At 39.4% G+C, this 22,602-nt stretch overlaps 1 protein-coding gene and 1 non-coding gene across 35 annotated transcripts in view; one reads left to right on the top strand and one right to left on the bottom strand.

Annotated features, from left to right (window-relative positions):
* The window catches only part of CSNK1G1 (casein kinase 1 gamma 1), a 206,809-nt gene that overhangs the window by 29,693 nt on the left and 154,514 nt on the right, over window positions 1–22,602 (top strand). The gene's annotated exons all lie outside the window — the stretch shown is intronic.
* On the bottom strand, window positions 4,276–4,414 carry LOC112205765 (small nucleolar RNA SNORA48). The gene has a single exon (XR_002939852.1). It is a non-coding gene; the product is annotated as a small nucleolar RNA SNORA48 (small nucleolar RNA).

Raw genomic sequence — 22,602 nt, 5'->3', positions numbered from 1 at the left:
CTTGTTGAGTTTTAAGTGGTCATTGTGTATTTTGGATACAAATCCTTTATCAGATATATTTTTTGCAAATATTTTTTCCAGTCTATGGCTTGTCTTTTTATTCTCTTAATAGTGCCTTTCGTAGTGCAAAAGTTTTTAATAAGGTCCAAGTTAACATCTTCTCTTTCATTGATAATGCTTTTAGTGTTATATCTGAAAACTCATTTCCAGCCAGGTGTGGTGGCTCACACCTGTAATCTCAGCACTTTGGGGGGCCAAGGCAGGCAGATCACCTGAGGTCAGGGGTTCGAGACCAGCATGGCCAACGTGGTGAAACCTCATTTCTACTAAAAATACAAAAATTAGCCGGGTGTGGTGGTGTGCGTCTGTAATCCCAGCTACTCAGGAGGCTGAGGCAGGAGAATCACTTGAACATGGGAGGCGGAATTTGCAGTGAGCTGAGATCGCACCATTGTACTCCAGTCTGGGCAACAAGAGCAAACCTATGTCTCAAAATAAATAAATAAATAAATAAATAAATAAATAAAAACTCGTTTCCAAACCCAAGGTCACTTACATTTTCTCCTATTTGTCTTCAAGAATTTTTTTATAGTTTTGTAGTTTACATTTAGTTATAAGGTTTATTTTAAGTTAGTTTTTTTTTTGGAAAGGTGTAAGGAATATGTGTATATGCATGCACATGGGTGACCAATTGTTTTTTTTAAATTTTATTTTTTAATTAAAAAAAATAAACAGAGATGAGGTCTCACTATATTGCCCAGTCTGGTCTTGAATTCCTGATCTGCCCACCTTTGCCTCCAAAAGTGCTGGGATTGTAAGTGTGAGCCACTGCATCCAGTCGTGACCAATTGGTTTATACAAATTTTTTCTGCCGGGTGCAGTGGCTCACACCTGTAATTCCAGCACTTTGGGAGGCTGAGGTGGGCAGATCACGAGGTCAGAAGATCAAGACCATCCTGGCCAACAAGGTGAAACCCCGTTTCTACTAAAAATATAAAAATTAGCTGGGTGTGGTGGCGCATGCCTGTAGTCCTAGCTATTTGGGAGGCTGAGACAGGAGAATCGCTTAACCAGGGAGTAGGAGGTTGCAGTGAGCCGAGATTGTGCCACTGCACTCCAGCCTAGCGACAGAGTGAGACTCCATCTCAAAAAAAAATAAGTTTTTTTTTTATTCTACAAGCGTTAATAAGGATGTTCTTAAAGAAACCAAATGAAATAATTTGTGGGAGTTATTTTTAAATGAGAGCTTCCTAACGTTCTCGAATGTAATTAGAAGCATTGTTCAGAGTGTGGTTTTCCCTTTCAAGAAGATTGATTTTAGGTTATTAGGTCTTAATTGACAAGTGCTTAATTATTTCACACATGTATTAGAGTATTAGGAAGTATGAGCTAAATGTGGCACAGTCATGTGATGTTTCAGGTTGTAAAGGGGCTTGATAGGAAATTTAAATGCACAATTTTTCAACTGTCACTAAGGACAAGAGCCTTTGTCACTTGGGTTTTATTGTTGCGAAGGGTTTCAACTATACAGATTTTGATCACCCTCTCTAGTGTTTGCTGCTGCTTATTACACTTGTTGAAGACTATCTAGAAGCTTGAGCTGGCAAAAACTGAGTAGGAAGCGCTTCCATGGGTACTGCTGTACTTTCCTGAATATTTTCAATTCTGTCTCAGGCTGAGAATCTTGATTCTAAAAGTAATAGAATGCTGTCCTGAGACATTTTATTCTCATGTAGCCTGAGTACTAATTGTTAGCTAGAATCCTCTTTGACTTGGCTTTATAACTGTCCTGTCCTGTACTTCTAGAACAGCTTCTATTTTCTAAAACATTTTAACCTTAATTGGTATAATGACATCTAAATATTCTGGTCATCTAGGGTATGATGCAAGAATTGTTTAATAACTCTGTTTGGTGAGTTTTGTTTGTTTTTTCACCTAGTTAAATAAGTCAACTAGGAACTGTCTGTGTGAAAGCACTTAGATTCTCCAGAGATACATTATCTCCAAATCAATCAATATGAAAGCTCACTTTGTCTTTAATGGGATCCATCTGGTTAATGCTGTGTTTCTTGAGTTTCATAGATTATGAAATCATAAAGCTAAAAGAAAATATGGAGATGGTCTAGTTAGACCCTTTCATTTTACAGCTGAGACTACTTAAGTGCAGAGAGGCTAAGTGACTTGCTCAAGATTGTACAGCTAATTAATGAGTCACACTGGAATTCAGTGTAGTCTTATTTCTGATATAACTGTGCTAATTTTTTCATTGCAGTTAGTGAAGAAATTATGGATTTATAAGAAGTAAATTTTCCAGGAGGTTTAAGTGGACTTAAATTAAGTATTTCTTATAATTGAAATGTGTATATTTCTTTCAGGTGCCAGGTGTCACTGGATTTTTATGAGCAAATTTGTTATGTTTCACGTTCCAGATGGAAATCAGCCAATTTAAAAATAGTGGTGAAGTTATTATAGCCTATATTTAATGAGCACACATTTGGCTGCATTAAAATGAATCTTAATGTATTTTTTGCACAGCGGAGATAATCTGTTAATATTTAATGCCATAAAGCAACAATGGAATTCTGCTTTCATGTGGTGTATTTATAAAACTAGAGTAGAGTGTTATGTAAAAACTAAAAGTACAGATTAATTTAATATGCATCTGGTGAATTCAGGGCTTGAAGGATGCACATCTGTTGAGAAAACAAATCATAGAACTATTCAGAGTTTCAGCATCTTTAAATATGTGCGCTTTGATTCTGTTTTAACTGTTTTGAAACAGTCTTTAATGGATTTAGAAAAGGCCATTTGCTCTAAGGAAGCAACTGTGAAGCCACTTACAATGCTATTATTCATTTTATTATTTTTTAAAGCATTTTTATACATTACTATTTTTCTTTCCAATTTATTTATTGGGGAAGGAAGGGGCTAAATGACTCATGATAACAAAATGAGTTTGTTGCAGAACCATGTTTAAAAAGAAAGGAATGTAATTTGCTGAATTCAATAGATTAGAAATATTTTAAGGCTTTGTCAAAATAATACGCCAAAAAATATTTTAAGGCTCTGAATTCTAATTTGAACTCACAATCAGTGAAGAAATAATCAGTTTCTACTGTGTATTCATCACCATACTAGAGCTGCGGTAATATAGAAGTTGAAGATATAGTCTATATCTTCAACTTCTATATTACCGCAGCTCTAGTATGGTGATATAGATTATATCTTCAATTTCAAGTTGAAAGAAACAAGACTTAAAATGAAAGGTAGAGAATAACACAGATATGTAATGAAGCAAAAACTTGATCTAATCTGTCAACATTACAGTAATTTAGAGGGGAGAAAATCCAGTGAGTATTCACAATTCTGACAGGAAGGAGATTAAAGTTAAAGTAGTGGATCTCAACTCTGACTGCTCCTTAGAATCACTTGGGAAAACTTAATCAAAAATCAGATGAATCAGAATCTTGGGTGAGGTGCATCTGCGGTTTTTAAAAGCTTTCCCAGATGTTTATAATGTGCAGGCAGTGTTAAGAATCACAGGCTTAAAGGCTGGGTTTGATTTGGAAAAGCAAGAAAGTGTGCTAGGCCAGCACAGGGTGGGAGAATTGGCCACAGTCTGTGAAAAGATTAATCCAGTCAAAGCAGTGTGTGCTAGGTGGGGAGGAAGGAGAAATAAGCCTACAGAGGCAGAATGGGGTCTATTTTAGAAGAGGGGTGTGTGTGTGTGTGTGTGTGTGTGTGTGTGTGTGTGTGTGTGTGTGTTGGAGTTTTGCTCTTGTTGCCCTGGCTGGAGTGCAATGGCACGATCTCAGCTCGCTGCAACCTCTGCCTCCTGGGTTCAAGCGATTCTCCTGCCTTGGCCTCCCGAATAGCTGGGATTACAGGCATGCGCCACCACACCCCGCTAATTTTGTATTTTTAATAGAGGTAGGGTTTCCCCATGTTGGTCAGGCTGGTCAAGATAGAATAGTACTTTTCAAAATGTGGTTTCTTGACCAGCAGCAGCAGCAGCAGCGTCTCCTGGAAATTTATTATAAATGCAGATTTTAAGGCCCTGCTCCCATACCTACTGAAGTGGAAACTCTAGACTGGGGTCCAGCAATCTGTATTTTAACAAGCATGCCAGATGATTCTGATGTACACTCAAAGTTTGGGAACTGCTGTTAAGAGAGGATAATGAAAGTTAGGCAGAGGAAATTAGATTTGATGTGCTCAAAAGCAGGGATCCATAGAAGATTTTTAATTTTTATTTTTTAATCATTTACTTATTTTCCATGTATCCAAGGCACGAACCAGCCATGGGCACAGACCAAGAGCCAAGCTGGGATAAACAAGGGTTGCTTTATCCCTGGATGACATGAGATGGACATCACCACATTAAAGGTTCTTAAGCTAGAGGGTAACAGGAATTATCTGTATGTTCAAGGTAAATCTGATGGTGATCTGCACAATACTTTGGATTACTAAAAGATATGAATGAAGTGGGCTGGTTGAGGAAATGCAGACATAATCTAGTGGATGTAATCTAGCAGCAGTAAAGGCTTGTTCTAGGGAAGTATTAGTGAGAAAACATAATACTAATAATAGTGATGGCAATTTATTGAGAGTTTACATAACAAGTGGCATGTTAAATGCATTTTATTCTCACAGCAAGCCACTGAAGTGTGGCTATTCCAGTTTTACAGATCAGCAAATGAGGCAGAGAAAGGAAGGTTACTTCTGAAGTTCACACTGCTGGTATGTGGTGGAGCCAGGATGTCAAGCTCAAGAATCTCTGCCTCTAAAGCCTCTTGAAGAAACAGCTAATAATATCTGGAGAGCCACGAGAAAAAGGAAAATACTTGAGTCTGAAAAGTTTTAATCCTACTTGACAGAGTGCAAGGGGATGTCACTGTCGGAAGGGAAATAGTGCATACAGTGGGTAACAAGGGAAGTCATTTAGCCAGTTGGGAACAAACCATCTTGTAAAAGTGACCATGAGGAATAACCGACGGAAATTTTTGTATAGTGCTTTTTCAGTATAAAGTTCGAAGTAACTTTCAATAGTTGAGTTTATAGGTTTTGTTTGTTCTTGCTCATGCTGACTAAATTAGAAGAGTCACCTCATCCCGCTTTTAAAAAGGGTCTTTTAGATTTTAGAGTAGATAGTCTGTGAGTAAGTCATGCCCAAGAAGCTTACTGTAATACCACTTTTCCCTCTCTAAGCATCTTAGTCTTAAGACAGTTTAAGCTGAGTGTGGTGGCTTATGGAGGATCACTTGAGGCCAGGAGTTCAAGATCAGCTTGGGCAACATAGCAAGACACTCTGTCTCTATAAAAAATAAAAAAAAATTAGCTGGGTGTCATGGCACGAGCTGGTAGTCTCAGCTACTCAAGAGACTGAGGCAAGAGGATTGCTTGAGCCCAGGAGTTTGAGGCTGCAGTGAGATCTGATCATGCCACTACACTCCAGCCTGAGTGACAGGGCAAGATGTCTTTGAAACCAACCAACCAACCAACAGAAGAAATAAATGACAGTTTAATAAATATTTCAGGCCGGGCACTGTGGCTCACGCCTGTATTCCCAGCACTTTGGGAGGCCAAGGCGGGTGGATCATGAGGTCAGGAGATTGAGACCATCCTGGCCAATGTAGTGAAACCCTGGCTCTACTAAAAAGATAAAAATTAGCTGGACGTGGTGGTGTTTTTGAGACAGTGCCTCACTCTATTGCCCAGGTTGGAGTGCCGTGGTGTGATCATGGCTCACTGCAGTACCAACTACCCAGGCTTTAAGTGATCCTCCCACCTCAGCCTCCTAAGTAGCTGAGACCACAGGCACACACCACCATGCCTGGCTAATTTTTAAAAAACTATCTGTAGAGACAGGATTTTGCCATATTGCCCAGTCTGGTCTTGAGCTCCTGGGCTCAAGTGATCCTCTGGCCTCGGCCCCCCAAAGTGCTGGGATTACAGGCATGAGCCAACATACATGACCTTAAAGTGGTTTCACAGAAGTTCTACCTAGCAACTTCATTAGCCCTTTGCTGCAAGGTAATTAGGCTGCCCAGAATAAAATTGGACTTTACTGAGGGAGTGGTGATTCTGGGAAAGCCACCTGCAGTCTCTACCACATCATATAACAATAAAAGGTTTAGTTTACCAGGAAGATACTAGAATTCTGTTATTTATACCAGATAATACAGGTTCAACATACATAAACCTACATAACAACTACAAGGAGAAATTTATAAATTCACCATTATATTAGAATAGATGTTTTTGACATTAAAACAATACTTCCTGCCAGCAGAGATGTGCTAAAGAAAAAAAAAATCATTAAAATAACACAACAAGACAGAGCTATTGGGTGAATATAGAACATTGTACTCAAGTTTTAAAGAATTAGTTTCATACAGTTACTACTATTTGCAGATATAGTTACTTTGTGGAATCCAAAATTTCTGTAATGCGAGAGGTAACAACCTTCAAAGTAGCCCTGAAAATCTCAACAAATTCAAAGAATATGTATTCTATAGACCAAACCTTCGATGACAGTGCAAACTAAATTAGGACTCAGTTTTTTTAAAAGATGACCTTTAAAAATGTTTGGAAATTTAAAAGAACACATCTAAATAACTCTTGAGGTTACAAAAGAAATAATGATAGAGGTTTACCAATGCATAACACTGAATGTTAATTAAAAAAACAACATCAGAATTGATGGATGCAATTTAGTGGTTCTTGGGCATAGCATATAGTCAAGTTTCATAAATACTCTGTGAGAGTTTGAAAAGACCATTCTCTAGTTGAGGGCAGTGGTATTAATAGAGGAAAAGAGCCTCAGAAATTGAGAACTGTCAGTCACTCCTCTTGATTTAATATTCGCATTTAAGGCCTTGTGCAATTTGTCCTCTGACAGTTGTCAGTGGGCACTACTGCTCCTCCTGTTTCTTTTGCTTTAATCTTAATTACATAATTAAAGTTCTCTTATTAGACACTAGTGATTCTAAAATGTTAGCATGTATTGGAATTTTCTGGAGGGTTTGTTAAAACACAGATTGCTGGCTGGGCTCATGTCTGTAATCCCAGCACTTTGGGAGGCCGAGGCGGGTGGATCACCTGAGGTCAGGAGTTTGAGACCAGCCTGGCCAACATGGCGAATCCCTGTCTCTACTAAAAATACAGAAATTAGCCGGGCGTGGTGGTGGGTGCCTGTAATCCCAGCTACTTGGGAGGCTGAGGCAGGAGAATCGCTTGAACCTGGGAGGCAGAGGTTGCAGTGAGCGGAGATTGTGCCACTGCACTCCCCCTTGGGCGAGAGAGTGAGACTCTACCTCAAAACAACAACAACAACAATAACAACAAAAAACAAAAAAACACAGATTGCTGGTCCTCACCCCCTGAATTTCTGATTCAGCTCATCTGGGGTAGGGCCCCCAAATTTCCATTTTCAGCAGATTTGCAGATGATGTTCATGCTGGTGACCTAGGGACAATGCTTTGAGAATCACTGTACTAGAGATTACATTCACTTGACTGTATCCCTTGTAACTGCTAATTCTTTTCCTGTAGTGCCTTTTGTCTCCTCCTTAACTTTTTCCCTTCAGAATCCTGCACTTTAGCTCTCCCCTTTTCTTGGAAGTACTTTTTTTTTGAGATGGAGTTTCGCTCTTGTTGCCCAGGCTGTAGTGCAGTGGCGTGATCTTGGCTCACTGCTACCTCCACCTCCTGGGTTCAAGCCATTCTTCTGCCTCAGCCTCTCAAGTAGCTGTGATTACAGGCATGCAGCACCATCCTTGGCTAATTTTGTATTTTTAGTAGAGACGGGGTTTCACCATGTTGGTCAGGCTGGTCTCGAACTCCCAACTTCAGGTGATCCACCAGCTTCCACCTCCCAAAGTGCTGGGATTACAGGTGTAAGCCACCGCGCCCAGCCAGAAGTGTTTTTTTTTGTTTTTGTTTTTGTTTTTTGAGACCGAGTTTCACTCTTGTTGCCCAGGCTGGAGTGCAGTGGCACGATCTCAGCTCACCACAACCTGCACCTCCTAGGTTCAAGCGATTCTCCTGCCTCAGCTTCCTGCGTAGCTGGGATTATAGGCATGTACCACCACACCCAGCTAATTTTGTATTTTTAGTGGTGATGGGAGTTTCTCTGTGTTGGTCAGGCTAGTCTCGAACTCCTGACCTCAGGTGATCTGCCTGTCTTGGCCTCCCAATGTGCTGGGATTACAGGTGTGAGCCACCGCGCCCGGCTCAAGTGTTTTTAACCATCAAGTTGTTAGATGTCCCATGCCTATGCTTACTTAGAAAATGGTTCTTGCACATCTGTAGAAGTCCTAATCTTGCTATCATACTAAATATCACTTCACATCCATTAAGATAGCTATTAAAATACACACACAGAAAGTAAAAAAGTAGTGAGGATGTGGAGAAATTGGAACTCTGTTTATTGCTGGTGGGAATATAAAATGCCACAGCCATTGTGGAAAACAGCTTGGCAGTTTCTCGAAAGGTTACACATAGGACTACCATATAGACCCGGCAGTCCTCTCTTAGGCATATATCTAAAAGAATCAAAAACAGGGTTTGAAACAGATGTTTGTACAGTACCTTTATAACAGCATTCATAATAGCCAACCAAGCGCCTGTTGACAGATGAGTGGATAAACAATATGTAGTATATAAATACAAAGGAAGGAAATTCTGACACATAGCTATGACGTGGGTAAACTTTGAAAACATGCTTAGTATAATAAGTCAGACACAGGACAAATATTGCATGATTTCACTTATGAGCTACCTAGGATAGACAAATTCAAAGACAAAGTAGAATAGAGGTTATCAGGGGCTGATGGGGCAGAGAAAAGCAGAGCTGTTGTTTAATGGGTACAGAATTAATGTTGAGGATAATGAGAATATTTTGGGTATAGATACTGGAGACTGTTACACAATATTGTGAGTGTGTTTTCATGCCACTGAATTGTACATTTACAAAAGGTTAAATTATAAATATTATGTTATATATATTTTATCACAGTAAAAAACAAAGCCAGGTGGGTTCACATCTGTAATCCCAGAGCTTTGGGAAGCTGAGGTGGGAGGATTACTTGAGGCTAAGAGTTTGAGACCGGCCTAGGCAACATAATGAGACCCATTCTACAAAAAATAAAATAGGCATGGTGGTACCTGTAGTCCTAGCTGTTCGGGAGGCTGAAGTGGTAGAATAGCTTGAACCCAGGAGTTCGAGGCTGCAGTGAGCTATCATGGTACGACTGCATTTCAGCCTGGGTGGCAGAGCAAGATTCTGTCTCTTAAAACAGACAAAAATGTGAGTATATTACTGGAAAAACTTATTAGAAGTCTTTTTTGGTGATGAAGTTTCACTCTCATTTTTTTGTCATATGTTTCTATGAGTTCTGCTTGCTTTTGTTTTTTTGTTTTGTTTTGTTTGAGACGGAGTCTCGCTCTGTTGCCCAGGCTGGCATACAGTGGCAAGATCTCAGCTCACAGCAACCTCCACCTCCCAGGTTCAAGTGATTCTCCTGCCTCAGCCTCCTGAGTAGCTGGGATTACAGGTGCCTGCCACTGCGCCTGGCTAATTTTTGTATTTTTAGTAGAGATGGGGTTTCACCATGTTGGCCAGGCCGGTCTTGAACTCCTGACCTCAGGTGATTTACCCGTCTTGGCCTCCTGAATTGCTGGGATTACAGGTGTGAGCCACTGCGCCCGGCCGAGTTCTGCTTTTTTCAAAATAACAAGCATGTGTTTCTGAATCAGAAAAAAGTAAATAATATGTTAAAAAGACATATGTGAATATTTATAAAATATGTTTATGTGAAGGATTTTCTGTAATGTAAATCTCACTAGTTAAAATTTTTATATTACTTGAGTAGATGATTTTTCCATAGAATCGTGACTAAAACTGAGTTTTCCATGAACTATTACTAACCTGTAAACTTCCTCTCTAATGAAAGTTATATTTTCCTTGGTTATAGATGCTTTCTAGTTTGTTATATCTATGTCAGTTATTTTGAATCTCTTACATTTTCAGATCAAAAATTAATTATTGTTGTTATTTTTTTGTTTGAGATGGAGTCTTTCTAAGTTGCCCAGGCTGGTCATGAACTCCTGGGCTCAAAGTGATCCTCCCACCTCAGTCTCTTGAGTAGCCGGGATTATAGGCACATACCACAGGACCTGCCAAAATTATTATTTAAATTTATCAATTAAGCATGTTCAGTGACATAGGTAAGTATTGAGTGCAGGTAGCATTTATGCTGACTTCGGTAGAATTCCTGGGCTTTAAAACAAATAAGAAAGGAAGAAAGGAAGTATGTAGAGTGTGGCTTATACACTTTGAGGACATTGTGGTTTTGCTTTGTAATTTTCTTGTGAATAGAATAAGGAGTGAAATGAGAGAGATCGAATCTAGTTAATCAAGATAATTTGTCAAGTAAATTTCAGTTATTTGAATACAGTTAATTCAATTTTACATTTGTTTACTCTGTTTTGGGCATAGTGCTTTGAACGGTTTAGGTACGTAAGTCAGAGAGCAGTCCTTAGTCGCATAGAGTTCCATAGAATAGTTTGGTAGGCAGATAGGTAAAAAATAGCCACATAAATCGATAGATGGATATATGAATTAAGATGAATATTATTCATTCATGCTCCATACATTTATTGAGCAACTGTTATACTATGTGTTAGGCCTAGTGTAGGTACTGGGGGTATAGTGACAAACAGGAAATATTTGTGCTTGCATTGAAAAAGATTACTGGGATATTGCAGGTAAATTTTACTTTCTCCTTGTTCTTAGGTTTTTGAAATGAAATGACTAGGACAATACAGGAACAACAGCAAGAATTTGTTGACTTTCATCCTTAGAGAACTCAAGTGAGGGTGTAGCTTGTATGACAGTCTAGTATTTTCTTGATCAACAGAAAAGGTTGAAATTCTAATTGTTTCCATCAACATTAGAATGATTCTTTACTACTAAGCTTGTGATAGGGTTTTTAAAAAATAATAATTGTTAAAGTTGGTTATTAAAGCTTAAAATTCAAATCATCAATCACAAAGTAAATATTCGTGAAAGAAATATACTGATTCTTTAGGAGGTAGATAGTGATGAGGCAGTTAATGGAAAAATCAAGTCAATAATTTCTTGGGACAATCATCAAGGCTGCCTTTTTGTGTTTCTATAGGCAGTCATGGTAACTGACTTTGTTACCAAAGTGCAGTTATCAAAGCCCTTATTTTTTTAAGAAAAAGTATAACAATTGAAAGAAAAATGAGGATCAGGACCTTTGTGGTACTTTATTTTTATGCCAGTAAGAAGTGTCTGTGGCTCCTCAATACTGGCTTCATCTTGATTGTTTTATTATTTATTTTCCTTGAGTAGGGAAGGAAAGCCGTCTTCTCAGATAAGGTTATGTTTTTATTGTTTTAGCCTAGCTTTGCTTAAAAAAATTTTTAGTGAGGTAGACAAAACTCTTTATCAGGTATTGAAATATGTTTTTCCTAAAAGCATGTATTAGGCTACCCTTCTCACACAGGATGTGTTCTGAAATGACAGGTAGATTTGCAGCAGATTATCATTTTCTTTGTAGATTATGTGAACTGAGCAGTACTTGCAAAATAAGTCAATAATCTGAATCTTTGTAGTAACTCTTCTGGAGTTATTAGGGAAACCAAAAATGGAAATAATATTGTGGTCTCTAAGCTTACTCTAAATTAGGTAGTTATAGAAGTACACTTTTTGGTGAAGGTAAGTTTAACTGCTGTCATCTGTTAGATAAAACAGGGGTCCTGAAGCTCTGGGCCACAGACCAGTAGTGGTCCATGGCCCGTTAGGAACCGTGCTGCACAGCAGGAGGTGAGTGGCAGGTGAGTGGCAGGTGAGTGCGTGAAGCTTCATCTGTATTTAAAGCCACTCCCCATCACTTGCATTACTGCCTGAGCGCCACCTCCTGTCAGATCAATGGCAGCATTAGATTCTCATAGAAGCGTGAACCCTGTTGTGAACTGCACGTGAGAGGGATGTAGTTTATGCGCTCCTTATGAGAATCTAATGCCTGATGATTGGCCAGAGTCTCCCATCACTTGCAGAAAGGACCATCCAGTTGCAGGAAAACAAGCTCAGGGCTCCCACTGATTCTACATTATGGTGAGTTGAATAATTATTTCATTGCATAGTACAATGTAATAATAATGGAAATTAAGTGCATAATAAATGTAGTGTGCTTGAATCATCCCTAAACCATTCCCCCCTCCCCTCCACCCCCAGTCTGTGGAAAAATTGTCTTCTGTAAAACTGGTCCTTGTGCCAAAAAGGTTGAGGACTGCTGAGATAAAAGATTTTAGGCTGGGCACGGTGGCTCACTCCTGTAATCCCAGCACTTTGGCAGGCCGAGGCAGGCATATCACTTAAGGTCAGGAGTTCAAGACCAGCCTGGCCAACATGGTGAAACACCATCTCTACTGAAATACAAAAAAATTAGCTGGGTGTGGTGGTCAGTGCATGCCTGTAATGAATGATTCATGTGGTAATGAGAAGACTGTATATCTTGCAGTTCTTGGGTAGAATGTTCAGTAAATATCTGTTAGGTCCATTTGTTCTCAAGTGCAGTTTAAATCCAGTGTTTCTTTGTTGACTTTGTGTCTCTAAGATCTATCTAGTGCTCGAAGATCTATCTATCTAGGGCTATCAGTGGAGTGTTGAAGTCCCCCATTATTATTGTGTTGCTGTCTCTGTCTTTTCTTAGGTCTAGTAGTAATTGTTCTATGAATCTAGATGCTCCAGAATTAGGTACATATATGTTTAAGATTGTAAAATCTTGTTAAATTGATCCTTTTATCATTGTATAATGACTTTGTCTTTTTAAACTGTTGTTTCTTTAAAGTCTGTTTTATCTGATGTAAGAACAGCTATTACTTCTTGCTTTTGGTTTCCGTTTGCATGTAGGAATCCTTAGGTGTTAGGTGAGCCTCTTGAAGACAGCAAATACTTGGTTTCCAATTTTTTATCCATTTTGCCAATTTGTACCTTTTAAGTGGCACATTTAAGACCATTTACATTCAGCATTAATACTGAGATGTGAGGTACTGCTTTAGTCATCATGTTGATTGTTACCTAGACACTTTGTTGTCCTCATTATGTTATTTTATAGACCTTGTGAGTTTTGTGCTTTCAGGAGCTTCTGTTCTGGTACATATTGACCTTTTGTTTCTTTCTTTCTTTTCTTTTCTTTTTTTTTTTTTTTTTTTTTTGAGATGGTGTCTCACTATGTTGCCCAGGCTGGTCTTGAACTCCTGGATTCAAGTAATCCTCCCACCTCAGCCTCCCAAAGTGCTGGGATTACAGGCATGAGCCACTGTGCCCAGCCATTGTTTCAAGATTTAGACCTCCTTTTAGCATTTCTTTTTTTTTTTTTTTTTTTTTTTTTTGAGATGGAGTCTCACTCTTGTTGCTCAGTCTGGAGTGCAATGGCGCAATCTGGGCTGACTGCAGCCTTGGCCTCCTGGGTTCAAGTGATTCACCTGTCTCAGCCTCCCGAGTAGCTGGCATTACAGGTGCCCGCCACCATACCTGGCTAAGTTTTGTATTTTTAGTAGAGACAGGATTTCACCATGTTGGCTAGGCTGGTCTTGAACTCCTAACCTCAGGTGATCCATCTACCTTGACCTCCCAAAGTGCTGGGATTACAGGCATGGGCCACTGCTCCCAGCTAGTCAGGGAAATTTTCTTCAATTGTTCCCTCAAATCAGTTTTCCAAACTTTCTGGTTTTTCTTTTCCCTCAGGAACACCAGTGATTCTTAGGTTTGAACATTTAACATAATCTCATTTATCTTGTGGGCTTTGTTCATTTCTAAAAATTCTTTTAAAAAATTTTATGTAACTTTAAACATAAAAGTAAGATATTTTGCTTATATGAGCAAGAAAAATTTTAAATTATTTTTCAACTACTTTTTTTTTTTGATACAGAGTTTCGCTCTGTCACCCAGGCTGGAGTGCAATGGCGTGATCTCAGCTCACTGCAACCTCCACATCCCAGGTTCAAGCGATTCTCCTGCTTCGGCCTCCTGAGTGGCTGGGATTAAAGGTGCCTGCCACCATGCCCGGCTAATTGTTGTATTTTTAGTAGAGACGGAGTTTCACCATGTTGGCAAGGCTGATCTCGAACTCCTGACCTCAGATGATCTGCGCACCTCGGCCTCTCAAAGTGCTGGGATTACAGATGTGAACCACCACGCCTGGCCTAAACTACTTTTTTAAATGTTAAAAATATTTTCTTGGGCCAGGCATGGTGGCTCACACTTATAATTCCAGCACTTTGGGAGGCTGAGGTAGGTGGATCACTTGAGGCCAAGAGTTCGAGACTGGCCTGAGCAACATGGCAAAACCCTGTCTCTACTAAAAATACAAAAATCAGCTGGGCATCATGGCACACACCTGTAGTCCTAGCCACTTAGGAAGCTGAGGCACAAGAATCACTTGAAACCTGGGAAGTCGAGGTTGCAATGAGCCAAGATTGTGCCACTTTGCTCTAGCCTGGGTGACAGAGCAAGACTCTGTTTCCAAAAAAGCTATTTCTTTTTGTAGTTCATGGCTTAAAACACTACAAAACTGAAAGCTGAGATGCAAAGGTTTTTATTCACATTTAATGAGGTAAAGTGTGATGTAATATAAGATATGACATGATGTGGGTAGCACCACTGGAATCAGGGCAGATATGAGTTTGAACTAACTCTCTGTCTCTCTGTCCGTCTCTGTCTCTGCCATTTCTTAGCTGTGTAGTATTAGGCCAATTACTTATCCTCTCTAATCTTTTCTTTTATGTAAAGTGATAATAATCATACCTCTTTCATAGGATAGTCATTAAGATAGTCCAGGTGAAGTGTCTTGCATAGTGCCTGGTATGCAGTAGGCACTTAAAAGATGCTTGTCTTATTACTGTAAAAATTTAGAGATGTGATTTAAGGCCTAAAGTTATAATAGTTAAAGGTAGTTATAATTATGGAGCTTTTAAAACCTTTATTTAAAGTAGTTGTGAATCTACTTCTCTGCTATTTGAGTAAATTTGTTATAGAAATGATTATATAATTTTTTGTGATTCTGGGGCTATAAGAGTTTCTCTTGGTATGAAGTAAGTAAGCCATTATAATATGAGAATAAGGCAGTACTAACAGCTATCAGGATATGTGCATTGTCTTTTAGGCAAGCTCACCACCTGTATACCTTCTCCAATTAATAGAATTTGGAGTTGTTTTTACTGAAAATAATGAAAGATGAGTCTGAAAGCTGAGCATATACATTTGTAGAATTCAAATGGATGCCTGCTATGCTGCTTATGAGTGAGATAATGTAACTGTAGCTATATCTCAGTGAAGGTAAAATATCACTAACAACCACTTGAAATTGTGTTGCTCCATTCTCCTTAAAATATACTTTTATTACTGTGTAGCTGTAGGGGATGATTATAGGAAAAAGTGTCCACTACCCAGATGTCACAAATACTGAAAACAACAAAAGAATTCTTTATTAAATCCTGTATTAATCAAGTTCTCATGATTCAGATGCTTTTTACGTGTTCAGTAGTTACCCTGCTAACACATATTACAGAGTATCAGACTGTATGGTAATAATTTCACTGTACAATACAAGCTAATTTAGTAGGATTCTATTGATGTATTCAAAACTTGAATATTTTACATGAAAATGTACTTATTCCCTAAAAGAATAAATTTTCTTATAATACCATGTGCATTTGTTGCACAGTCAGCAGTGACTCTTAAGAACCATTAAAGAAATTTCATGGAGTTCCTTTATAATTAGGCAACAAGAATATGTGGTCCTAGGGTGTATTAGTCAGGGTTCTCTAGAAGGACAGAACTAATAGAATATATGTATATATGAAGGGGAGTTCATTAAGCCGAATTGACTCACACAGTCACAAGGTGAAGACTCACCATAGGCCATCTGCAAACTGAGGAGCAGGGAAGCCAGTCTGAGTCCCAAAACCTCAAAAGTAGGGAAGCAGACAGTGCAGCCTCCAGTCTGTGGCCGAAGGCCTGAGAGCCTCTGGCAAACCACTGGTGTAAGTCCAAGAGACCAAAAGCTGAAGAACTTGGAGTCAGATGTTCTTCGAGGGTAGGAAGCATCCAGCATGGGAGATAGGTGAAAACTGGAAGACTCAGCAAGGCTGCTCTTTCTGTCTTCTTCTGCCTGCTTTATTCTAGCCATTTTGGCAGCTGATTAGATGGTACCACCCAGATTAAGGGTGGGTCTGCCTCTCCCAGGCCACTGACTCAAATGTTAATCTTCTTTGGCAATACCCTCACTGAAACACCCAGGAACATTACTTTGCATCCTTCAGTCCAATCAAGTTGACACTCAGTATTAACCATCGCACAGGACAATCATATGCTTCGGTATTTATAGGTTTGAGTAATCAGTGTAGTGTTTATAAATACGTAGTAGTGTAAGTCAGGGGCTTTTGAGTCAGGATGTCAAGTATCTACCTGACAAAAGTGTCAAAGCCTCTACTGCTTTCTAGTTTTGTTACGCATCTTACTTGGTTTCCTCATCTGTGAAGTGAGAATTATAGTAACAGTATTACTATCCATAAGGTAGTGGAAGGATTTAATGAATTAATATATTTAAATCATTTAAAGTATACCTGGTGCATAAAGGCCCAATAAGGTTTAGATGGTGTAGTTGTTACTGTTCTACAATGTGACAGATGTCTTAAAGCAAACTATTTTTATAGAACAGTAAAATCAGCTGGGAAAAGAGAGGCTTTGTTTTAAGAACACTAGTATTCCTTTTGCATTTCCACATAGCTATAGAGTGAGAAGATAAGGGGATAATGGCATTTTGAAGGAAGGAGGGGAGTAAATATAACTTTAAAGATTTTAATTGGATGGGTGAAATTGTTTATATGTTTTAAGTATAGTCAGTAATTGGCCAGGCACGGTGGTTCATACCTGTAATCCCAGCACTTTGGGAGGCTGAGGCGGGTGGATCACCTGAGGTCAGGAGTTTGAGACCAGCCTGACCAACATGGAGAAACCCCATGTCTACTAAAAATACAAAATTAGCTGGGCGTGGTGGCACATGCCTGTAATCGCAGCTACTAGGGAGGCTGAGGCAGGAGAATCGCTTGTACCCAGGAGGCGGAGGTTGCAGTGAGCTGAGATTGCGCCATTGCACTCCAGTCTGGGCAACAAAAGTGAAACTCTGTCTCAAAAAAAAAAAAAAAAAAGTATAGTCAGTAATTAAATAATTTTTTGAGACTGGACAAAAGTTAAATAAAAGTAAGCTAGTAATTATATTCAATGTCATAGCAGATTTTAAACCACAGCTTTTCAGGTTGCCAGTAAATACCACACAAAAGCAAGAGGAGGCTGGTTGTGCTAGCTTACGCTTGTAATCCTAGCACTTTGCGAGGCCAAGGCAGGAGGATCACTTGAGGCCAGGAGTTCGAGACCAGCCTGGGCAACATACTAAGACTCCATTTTTTAAAAAGAAAAAAGGAAAAATTAGCCCAGCATAGTGGCGTGAGCCTGTAGTCCTAGGTACTCAGGGGGCTGAGACATGAGGATTGCTTGAGCCCAGGAGTTTGAAGCTACAGTGAGATGATTGTGCCACTGCACTCCAGCCTGGGCAACAGAGCGAGGAAAAAAAAAAAAACAACCCAAAAACAAAACGAGGAATTTTTGTAAAAGTGCAGTGCATTTTACAATGTTATGATTAAAGTGAACTCTATCTTAAATTTTATAATAACTGACTTTATTTTACTTACTTATTTATTTTTTGAGATAGGATCTCCTCTGTCACCCAGGCTGGAATGTAGTGCCACAGTCTCCTGCTCACTCCAGGCTCTGCCTCCTGGACTTAAGTGATCCTCCCACTTCAGCCTCCTGAGTAGCTGGGACTATAGATGCGCACTACCATGTCTGGCTAATTTTTGTATTGTTTAATTAATTTATTTTTTTGCTAGAGACAGGGTTTCACCATGTTGCCCAGGCTGGTCTTGAACTACTGGGCTCAAGGGATCAACCCATCTTGGCCTCCCAAAGTGCTGGGATTACAGGCATGAGCCACCATTGCCTGGCCTGTACTAAATGAGATTAAAAACTTGCTTTGGGCCAGACATGGCGGCTCATGCTGGTAATACCAGCACTTTGGGAAGTCAAGGCGGGAGGATTGCTTGAGCCCAGGAGTTCGAGACCAGCCTGGGCAATGTAGTAAGACCTTGGGCAATGTAGTAAGACCTTGTCTGTATTTAAAAAAAAAAAAAAAGAGAGAAAAGAAAACTTGTTTTGCATGCATGTACCAATTGAGAGTATAGTATGTGCTTCAAAGGAAAAAGGTTTAACTGTTGAACAGCTTTAGGAGAAATAACCAAATTGCTTTGTGGGTATTTCATGCACAAAACTAGGAAAGAGAAATGAATATGGGAGGATTCAAGTTACAATAAGACTTTATGCTCCATGAGAGGAAGATATTACATATTACAGAATATTGATTTCAGAAGGCAAAAGATATTTACTACTTAGAGTAATTTAGTTAAGAAAAAAGAAAAAATACAGTAAAATGTTAGATAAGATCCAATTAGAGCCTACCAGGCACTCTTGTGAGGTTTGTTACTGCCTTCTGTGGTTTATCAGTAGCTTAGCGGGAACTATAGAAAAATAATTCAGGCTTTATGTCCCAAATCATAACTCTAACTCCCTCCATTCTTTTCCACTTTCAGTAGGTGGAGGAAAGTCTTGCTCAGGGAAAATTTAACAATATGGTCATTTCATAATTAGAAAACTTTATTAATACTGGTGTTAGGTGTTTGACCAGACACTTTTAAATTTACCGTGTTCATGGCTTCCTTGAGTACAATATCAGAAGCAGCTGTCTTCATATTAGCCAATAGCCCATAGATCTTTAGTAATTTTGTGCATGATATATTATGGCCATTTCTCTTTATATTATAAAACTGTCATAGAAATGCTTTAATTAGGCTGGGTGCGATGGCTCGTGCCTGTAATCCCAGCCCTTTGGGAGGTTGAAGCAGGAGGATCGCTTGAATCCAAGAGTTTGAAACCAGCCTGGGGAAACATAGCACAACCTAATCTCTTCCCCCACCAAAAAATAGAAAAATTAGCTGGGCATGGTGGTATGTGCCTGTGGTCCCATCTGCGGGGAAAGCTGAGGTGGGAGGATTGCTTGAGCCCAGGAGGTTGAAGCTCCAGTGAGCCATGATTGCACTGCTGCACTCCAGCCTGGGCAACAGAGCAAGTCCCTATCTCCAAAAAAAAAAAAAAAAAGAAAAAAAGAAAAAAAATGCTTTTTTTTATTTCAGTGGGTAATAAGTTGTTATTTTGTGTGATGCTCATTTCCTTAAATAATACATTAAATTGTTATTTTTTGCATTTGAAATTAAAAATGGGAATTTTTCTCTTGAATAAGAAACAGAAATGAATTAAACTTATTACCAATAGTAATCATACTATTCTGAATTTCTCTATAGAGAGCATTATAAATATCTCATACTTTTGCTTTTATATTACGAATTTGTATTGTAGGGTGAACAAGATATTTTTTAATCTTAAACAGGATATTTTCCTTTGTGTTTTGTGAATTCCCACCCTTGTTTTTGGCAATGTAGATCACTTACGCTAAAGATTTAAAAAGCCATATTTCACTTTAAGAACTTGAGACCAGAGGTTACAAACTGGTGGTGTGGACAGTGTTTAAAAATTTTTAAAAATTAATTGCGAACATATAAAAACTGGGAGATTTTATTAAAATTTCAGTGTTAAGCAACTTCTGAAAACTCAGAGCTGGCAACATTGCATGGGACCCGTATTCTTTTTTTTCTTTTTTTTCTTTTTTTTTTTTTTTTGTGATGGAGCCTTGTTCTGTCACCCAGGCTGGAGTACATTGACACGATCTCAGCTCACTGCAACCTCCACCTCCTGGGCTCAAGTGATTCTCCCGCCTCAGCCTCCCAAGTAGCTGGGATTACAGGCACTTGCCACCACGCCTGGCTAATTTTTGTATTTTTGGTAGAGACAGAATTTCCCCATGTTGGCCAGGCTGGTCTTGAACTCCTGACCTCAAGTGATCCGCCTGTCTCAGCCTCCCAAAGTGCTGGGATTACAGGCGTGAGCCACTGTGCCCGGCCCCATATTTTTATATGGCAAAATTCAACAGGAGCAGAAATAGCTGTACCTGTTAGGTGGGACACCCACTATTCACTTTGCCACTCTACACCTTCCCAGTAAAGAATCAATATCTGGTACTTCTGAGCGTTGTAACCTCTTCATTAATGCATTTGTTTTTTTGACGTGTGCCTGTTTCGGTGGAATTATCTAGAGAATAAGAAAAAGGGCCTGGTGCAGTGGCTCACTCCTGTAATCCCAGCACTTAGGGAGGCCAAGCATGTGGATCGCTTGAGCCCAACCTGAGAAACATGGTGAGACTCTGTCTCTACAAAAACTAAACAAAAATTAGCCAGATGTCATGGTGCTCACTTGTTGTACCAGCTACTCAGGAGGCTGAGGTGGGAGGATTGCTTGAGCCCAGAAGGTTGAGGCATCACTGCACTCTAACCTGGGTAGCAGAGTGAGACCCTGTCTCAAAAAAAAAAAAAAAAAAAAAGCCTTGGTCTACTTAGGCAGTCATTTATTTTATACAAGCAGTATTTTTCTTTTATGCTTTATTCAAAATAAAGGTGTTACATTTTATGTCTGTAACACGAATACAGGGGGTGAAGCATGATAGCGGATTGCCTGAGCTCAGGAGTTTAAGACCAGCCTGGGCAACACGGTGAAACCTCGTCTCTACTAAAACACACACACACAAAATTAGCCGGGCATGGCGGCATGTGCCTGTAATTCCAACTACTCAGGAGGCTAAGGCAGGAGGATTGCTTGAACCTGGGAGGCAGAGGTTGCAGTGAGCGAGATCGTGCCACTGCACTCCAGCCTGGGCAACAGAGGGAGACTCCATCTCAAAACAAAACAAAACAAATTCAACGAACTGAAATAAGCTTATAATAATTTAAAATTCAGGCAAGTATTGCTTCCATAAAGCAATCACCTCAAGAAAGCACTTATTCTAAAAGTGCTACTCAAAGCATTTTTGGAAAAAAAAAAGGTATATTTCCTTTGAATAGTCTCAGGATGCCTGATATCCTTTGAGAGTAGATGCATTTTAATAATAGTAATACATGTAATTTGACAAGAAAATCAAATGGGACAAATTTTATTAAGTAATGAGAAACCAGCTCAAAGTCTAACGTGTGAGACTCTGGATGATACCAGGTTTTATCCAGCATCACAGTAAATTTGAACCTCATTAGAAACATTTGTCCAAAGTAAATAGTTCTCTGGAAAAGATGATATTATAAATGTAAGTTTAGGTCAGGCGCAGTAGCTCACGCCGTTAATTCCAGCACTTTGGGAGGCTGAGGCAGGCGGATCACTTTGAGCCCAGGAGTTGGAGACCAGCCTGGGCAACATGGCAAAACATTGTCTCTAAAAAAAAGTACAAAATTTAGCCAGGTGTAGTGGTGTGTGCCTGTAGTTCCAGGTACTCAGGAGACTGAGCAAGAGATCACTTGAGCCTGGGAAGTAGAGGTTGCAGTGAGCCAAGATCATGTTGGCCAGGCACGGTGGCTCATGCCTGTAATCCCAGCACTTTGGGAGGCCGAGATGGGCAGATCACCTGAGGTCAGGAATTCAAGACCAGCCCGGCCAACATGGTGAAACCTCGTCTCTACTAAAAATACAAAAATTAGCCAGGCTCGTTAGCATGTGCCTGTAATCCCAGCTACTTGGGAGGCTGAGGCAGGAGAATTGCTTGAACTTGGGAGGCGGAGGTTGCAGTGAGCTGGGATTGCACCACTGCATTCCAGCCTGGGTGACAGGGCGAAACTTTGTCTCAAAAAAAAAAAAAAAAGATCATGCCACCACACTCCAGTCTGGGCAACAGAGTGAGAGCCTGTCTTTAAAAAAAGAAAGAAAGACATAAAGAAATACAAGTTGATACTCAGCAACCCTTCAAACTTACCTCCCTCCCAAAATAATATGATATAATGAATTAACCAAAAAACAATAATACCAAAGCATCACTAGCAAAGAAAACTTCAGAGTGATGAAAACCAGGTAACTGCCCTAATCTCATGCCACAAATTTCTAGAAATGTCTTTCAGAAACAGTATTATTTAGACCAGATGGAAAGAAAATCATTTGCAGCTATTTTTTTTGAGCATACACTGTTGTTAGAACCACATAAAGTTTAGAAACCCCTACTGATACGTCACGGGAAGAAGAAAGTTAGTTGGGTATATAATTCAGTTGTGTCTTGAGGCCACAACTACAAAGCCATTAAAAAAATATATATATATGATTAATTTATTTGTAAAAATTTTTATATAAATATATATGTCCCTCCTCTTTGATAAAAGCTGTTAATATCACAGTTGGCTTACTTCTACCTGGAAGAACTCCCCACCTAAGTTGGATAAGGTTTAGAAGTGAAGTCATTAGGTGAGAAAATTGGCAGCAGTCTCGAAATCCTTTTCCCAGCTATGTAGCAGTTGCTTAAGCCCCTAGCTTCCT

Source organism: Pan troglodytes, chromosome 16 (assembly GCF_028858775.2).
Source record: "Pan troglodytes isolate AG18354 chromosome 16, NHGRI_mPanTro3-v2.0_pri, whole genome shotgun sequence".
Classification (NCBI taxonomy): Eukaryota; Metazoa; Chordata; class Mammalia; order Primates; family Hominidae; genus Pan; species Pan troglodytes.
Note: the sequence above shows the minus strand (reverse complement) of the source record. Positions and strands in the feature narration are given on the sequence as shown.